We start from the raw sequence: 7,246 nt of genomic DNA, 5'->3' as shown, positions 1-7,246 counted from the left end.
CATTTAGATCTTTAGATCATAATTCATCAATATCATCATCTCGATCAATCATATCACAATTCAGCATTATCATTGCCTCACTAATTCAATTGTTCACTTTGCAAATCTCCCTCAATATCAGTCTAACTCACTCCATATGTTTGCTCTTATTCGGAAGCCTAAAAACTAGCTATCGGACCTTAAACAGGAGATTACAGAGATGAAAAATCAGGCTGGATAGGCAAAAATAGTTGAAAACAACATTTCTTAAAAAACAGGGTATTCGTGCATACACATGCCTCGTACGTACGCATGAACCCCTTTTTGTGTGTACGCGTGAAATGCGCACGAAAAAGATACATTTCTGAAATGAAAGTTGTGCGTACACATAACTTTGATTTTGTGCAAACGCATGGCATGCGCACAAGACTCGCACAAGGCTCTTTCACTCCTGTAACACCCATCATATGTACGCATGACCTTAATTTTCTACAACTTCTGCGGAATTCAGTTTTTAACCGTAAACTTTAAATGCACATAATTTTTTCGTTAAAAATTATTTTCTGTCCATTTTTTTATCGTCATAAAATACTCGAACCCAAGTTTCATTTAATACAAGTTCTAAAAAATTTGAGGGTTCGAAAGCCAAGTTATAGTTCCTTAAAGTTGGTTAAAATTCTAGTTTCACCTAATTATGTAAACACACACTTTTAACCAATTCAACAATTCAAATCAATCCAAACCACTCCCTTACCATTTTTAGGCCTTCTAAACATTCAATCATCAATTCTTAACCATTACAAGCCTAATCAAACCAATTCCAATTCATTTATCACATTCATTATCAAGCAAACCATGACCAAAACCATACTCCAACTCAGTTCAACTCTCCAATTCAATTCTCATCAATATTTAATATCAACAATCATCCACAAACTCAATTCCACAATTTTACCACCAACTAGATCATACATACATATACATATATTCATTCACTAACCACATCAATCAACCAATTCATACCATTCAAACCTATCTTAAGGGCAACTAGCTTTAGTTTCATACAACATTACATATTATTTATAAGAAACCAAAACCATACTTTGGCCGATTTCTCCCAAACTCAAAATGCCACAATTCAAGCTTCCAATATTCCCAATCAAATTCAATAAGTTTCAGCCACCAAAGCTTTATTCGAAGTACTACAATCACCCAATGCTAGATAACACTTAAATAACCAAAGATACAAAATTTCTCAATACTCAACAAAAACCATAAATTAGAATGAAAGGGAGAACTAAAAAAGAAATTCAGATATTCTTACCACTTTGTTTAGATAAAATTGAAGATCTGATCATGTGGCTGCTAACGGTACGGCGATCAGAGTTCCGGATCAAAAGTTATGAGGAATTGAAGATTTGATTGAGTTAGGGTTCTGGTTCTTCATTCTCTCTTTTCTAAATGTGTTTCACTTCCAAATGAAGGGTGATGTGCTGAAGCTTTGACTAAATGGGTTGTTAGTGAGTGGGCCATGGGCCCCATTGGGCTCAATTTACTCGTTTTTGTCTGTTGGCCCAATTTTAGGCCAATATCTTTAAGATTAACATTTTAATTCGTATCCTAAATATTTTTTCTTCTTCAAATTATAAAATTTAATTTTCTAATTTCATTGGCTCATAATTAATTGATTAGTTAATTAATTATTAAATAACTGGGGTTTACATCCTACCCACCTAATTAGAAATTTTATCCCCAAAATTCAATCACTTGAAAATAAATGCGGGTAGTCCTTCCTCATCTCTGATTCGAGCTCCCACATATGTTCTTCTACTCTGACTCGGTGATGCATGATCATCTTATACACTTTTTTCTAGTTATTTTTACATTATTTTTGGTTAAATTTTATTTATTTTCACTTGATTTTAGTGCAAAATTTACTTTTGGAAGCTACTTTGAGTTTTTCTTGTGTTTTTATGATTTTAGGTGAAATTCGAAGCAGTTTAGAGAAGCTTGAAGCAAGAAAGGAAAATGCTAGCAGTATTCCCCCTGGACGCTGAACGCCCACCTGGCGTTTCACACCAGTAGGGGGCACAAACCAGAGACATATGCTTCCTCTTTGGGCGTTTAACGCCCAAACCGGCGTCAAACGCCAGTAGTAGCCCGTTTCACACCTCTTTGGGCCTCCAAGTGGATTTATCACCTCTTAGTTTTATTTTATTTTCTTTTTGTAATTTTTATTTACAAAATAATATCTTTTAGGTCTAGAATTTATTATTAGGTTAGTATTTAAAGAAAAGATTACTTAGGTTTAGGATGATCTTCCTTCTGCACTTTTTCAAAAACCTGTTTTCTCTGTAAGTTATGAGCAACTAAGCCACTTGGTTAAGGTTAGGAGCTCTATTTATTTTTATGGATTAAGATTATTATTCTTCTATTTTAATATATATTTGATTCAATTATAAGGTGTTATTTTTGTTCTAAATCCTATGAATTGGGTAGAATATGACCCTTTTCTACATGAGTTCTTGTGATTTTTGAGAGAGTTATCTCGCTTGAACTACAGCTCAAAAACACTCCTCCTAGACGGTTAATCACACAACCTGATGGGGATAAGTAACATCTATTCAGCCGGGATTGGGGTGATTAGGGCCTTTGTGGTATAAACTAGTTTTCTGAACTTCACCCTCCAATTTGAATTGAGTGACCACGGGAGTGGCATTTGATGAGGGTTAGAGGAGATTAAATCACTAAGGGATTAGGGTTTAATCACTTACAGTTTGCCATAGAATGAATCATTTTTTGTTAAAATAGTTAGTTAGAAGTTTTAATTTGAAAAGATAAACATCTCCGAGACCTAAACTGATTTCTCATTATTATTTTTCACTAAACCTTTAACTGTTTTTCTTTACTTGTTTATTATTTTTATGTGTTTACAACAACAACAACTCTCTTTTACTGTTTGCCTCACTAAGTCTAACAGGATAACCATTGCTTGCTCAGTCTGACAATCATCGTGGGATCGACCCTCACTCACCTGAGGTATTACTTGGACGACCCGATGCACTTGCCGATTCAGTTGTGGATATTCCAAAAATCCGCAGCAAGTTTTTGGTGCCGTTGCCGGTGATTGTTCATAATTGACAACTACCAGTTGTCTTGTTGCTTAGATTAGGTAATTTTAGTTTTGTTCCATTACTTTTTTTAATTTTTTTTCTTATTTAATTATTTTTCTTTATTTTCAAATTTTTGCTTTATTAATTTTCTTTTTAATTTTAAATTTTAAATTTGGTGTCCCTTTAGTATTTTTTCCTTTCTTTCTGAATTTTAAAAATTTTTAAATCCTTTTCTTTTTAATTTTCAAAAATTTTTAGGTTAAAATTTATATTCTTATTTTCGAATTCCTTTGTTAATTGTTTTATTTTGTTTTATTTTTACTTTTTTTTGGATATCTCACTGGGAGTTCTCTATACTCTGATATAGAAACTCCCACTTTTTTTGTTGTTTATAAACAGGAACAGGGATAAAGAATCCCTTCTCGAGTTTGATTCTGAACCTGAAAGAACCTTGAGGCGGCATTTGTAACAAACTAAAGCCTACAAAGTCGGAGAGAATCTCAAGGAAACTTTTGAGAAGTAAGTTGAAGAGACCACTATGGCAACCATTGGTGCCAATAATTTTGAGCTTAACAGGTTATCTGTACCTCCTTCTCGGTCATCAATTCGAAACTCAGAAGTGCAAGTAGGTCAGTTAAGCAACAGGATACCTGGGAGACCTCCCAACACTCTTCCAAGTAACACACAGGTAAATTCAAGGGAAGAGTGCAGGCCTTCACCATGGGCAAGGAGGTCGTGCCTAAAGAGGAGTATGTTGCTGAGGATTTGAAGGAGAAAAAAGCTCAAGAAGAGACTGGAAGTACACTCGTACACGCCCTAGTGGTGATGAAAGAGCCTGAAGCACAACACCTTTAGAAGGTGCAAGAGGAGACCAAGGATGAGCAACTTGCTCAATCCTTGGTAGTCTTTAAGAAGTTACTAATCAATATTCCTTTTGCTGAGGTGTTGGAGAATAAGCCTCCTTATATGGCCTGTCTGAAAAGCATATTCTATGAGAAGAAAGCCTTGAGGGAAGATGAAACTGTGGTACTGACCAAGGAGTGCAGTGCACTAGTGCAAAGAAGCTACCTCAGAAATTGCCAGATCCCGGAAGCTTCTTGATTCCCTGTACTATAGGGACCATCACATTTGAGAAGGCATTATGCGACCTTGGATCTAGCATAATTTTGATGCCTCTCTCTGTGATGAAGAAGCTAGAGATCCAAGAGGCGCAGGCCACAAGGATCTCACTGGAGATGGCAGACAAGCCCGTGAAGCGGGCTGATAAACCACTATTTTATGGTTTATCTTGTGCTTAATTGAGTGGATTTTATCAATTCCTTGCCCACTTATTCATATGAATTTGCATTGTTTTACAATTCCTTCCTTATGATATGACATATGAGAAAACATGTTTCCTATGCTTTAGAAATATTAAATTTAATTATCTTTTATTACCATTCGATGTCGTGATTTGTGTGTTGAGTACTTTCAGGTTTTATAGGGCAGGAATGACTTAAAGGATGGAAAGGAAACATACAAAAATAGAAGGAAAGCACAAAATAGAGTTTTTGAAGAAACTGGAAGCGACGCGAATGCGTGACCCATGCGGACGCGTGCTTAGCGCAAAGAGCATCGACGCGAGCACATGGATGACGCAAACGCGTGACTCACACGAAATACAACTGACGCAGACGCATGACTGACGCGACCGCGCAAAAGAGCAAAACTCCAGATCACGCGGACGCGTGACTTGCGCAATCTGCAGAAATCACAGAATGCGCTGAAGATGATTTTGGGCCACCTTTTGGTCCAGATACAAGCCCAGAGAACTGATGAGCGGATAATTTGTACCCTTTTTGGCATTGTTTTTAGTGTGTTTTTAGTATGATCTAGTTAGTTTTTAGTATATTTTTATTAGTTTTTAGTTAAAATTCACTTTTCTGGACTTTACTATGAGTTTGTGTGTTTTTCTGTGATTTCAGGTATTTTCTGGCTGAAATTGAGGGACCTGAGCAAAAATCTGATTCAGAGACTGAAAAGGACTGCAGATGCTGTTGGATTCTGACCTCCCTGCACTCGAAGTGGATTTTCTGGAGCTACAGAAGCCCAATTGGCGCGCTCTCAACGGCGTTGGAAAGTAGACATCCTGGGCTTTCTAGCAATATATGATAGTCCATACTTTGCCCAAGATTTGATGGCCCAAACCGGCGTTCAAAGTCACCCTCAGAAATTCCAGCGTTAAACGCCGGAACTGGCACCTAAATGGGAGTTAAACGCCCAAACTGGCATAAAAGCTGGCGTTTAACTCCAAGAAGAGTCTCTACACGAAATTGCTTCATTGCTCAGCCCAAGCACACACCAAGTGGGCCCGGAAGTGGATTTTTATGTCATTTACTCATCTCTGTACACCCTAGGCTACTAGTTTTCTATAAGTAGGACCTTTTGCTATTGTATTAGAGAGCCTTTTGATCATGTTTTTATGATTGAACTCACTTTGGGAGGCTGGCCATTCGGCCATGCCTAGACCTTGTTCTTATGTATTTTGAACGGTGGAGTTTCTACACACCATAGATTAAGGTGTGGAGCTCTGCTGTACCTCGAGTATTAATGCAATTACTATTGTTCTTCTATTCAATTCCGCTTGTTCTTTGTCCAAGATATCACTTGTTCTTCAACTTGATGAATGTGATGATCCGTGACACTCATCATCATTCTCACTTATGAACAAAGTGACTGACAACCACTTCTGTTCTACAAGCAATCAAGGCTCTAGTGAATATCTCTTGGATTCCTGATACACGATGCATGGTTGATCGCCTGACAACCGAGTGCTCGCCTGACAAACGAGCCAGCCATTCCGTGAGATCAGAGTCTTCGTGGTATAGGCGAGAACTGATGGCGGCATTCAAGAGAATCCGGAAGGTCTAACCTTGTCTGTGGTATTCTGAGTAGGATTCAATGATTGAATGACTGTGACGTGCTTCAAACTCCTAGCAGGCGGGGCGTTAGTGACAGACGCAAAAGAATCACTGGATTCTATTCCGGCCTGACCGAGAACCGACAGCTGATTAGCCATATGCTGTGACAGAGCATAGGAACGTTTTCACTGAGAGGATGGGAGGTAGCCACTGACAACGGTGAAACCCTACATAAGCTTGCCATGGAAAGGAGTAAGAAGGATTGGATGAAGACAGTAGGAAAGCAGAGAGACGGAAGGGAAGGCATCTTCATACGCTTATCTGAAGTTCCTACCAATGAATTACATAAGTACCTCTATCTTTATCTTTATGCTTTATGCGTTTATTACCTATACCCATTTGAGTCTGCCTGACTGAGATTTACAAGGTGACCATAGCTTGCTTCATACCAACAATCTCCGTGGGATCGACCCTTACTCGCGTAAGGTTTATTACTTGGACGACCCAGTGCACTTGCTGGTTAGTTGTGCAAAGTTGTGTAGTGATCACAATTTCGTGCACCAAGTTTTTGGCGCCGTTGCCGGGGATTGTTCGAGTATGGACAACTGACGGTTCATCTTGTTGCTTAGATTAGGTATTTTTTTCAGAGTTCTTAAGAATGAATTCTAGTGTTTCAAGGTGATGTTCTCATCATCACCAAAGCTGATTGATCATCATCAATTTAGCTCTTGAATGCAATGTCCTGCTGAAGCTTAGCTAGCTATGTCTAATTCCTTTAGACTAAAGCTTTAGACTAACATTGCATGATTCCTGGAATTCTCATTAAGAATTTTGATACCTTTATTTTCTTTTCCATATAATTTTCGAAAAAGCACAAAAAAATTACAAAATCATAAAAACCAAAAATATTTTATGTTTCTTGTTTGAGTCTAGAGTCTCATCTTAAGTTTGGTGTCAATTGCATGCATTCATTCATGTGTCTCATATGCATTCTCATTAGTGTCAGTAGTATACAAACTGCTAAGTTTGGTGTCTTGCATGCATTGTTATTTGATTTTAGTTGCATTTTGATTATTAAAAAACCCAAAAAATATTTTTAATTTGTGTCTTCTCAAGTCAATAATACAGAGAATTGAAGATTCAGAACACACTGCAGAGGAATTATACAGAAAAAGCTGGGCGTTCAAAACGCCCAGTGAAGAAGGACAGACTGGCGTTTAAACGCCAGCCAGGGTGCCTGGTTGGGCGTTTAAC

This window comes from Arachis stenosperma, chromosome 7 (assembly GCF_014773155.1).
Source record: "Arachis stenosperma cultivar V10309 chromosome 7, arast.V10309.gnm1.PFL2, whole genome shotgun sequence".
Taxonomy (NCBI): domain Eukaryota; kingdom Viridiplantae; phylum Streptophyta; class Magnoliopsida; order Fabales; family Fabaceae; genus Arachis; species Arachis stenosperma.
The sequence above is the reverse complement of the archived record's forward strand: the minus strand, read 5'-3'. Positions refer to the sequence as shown.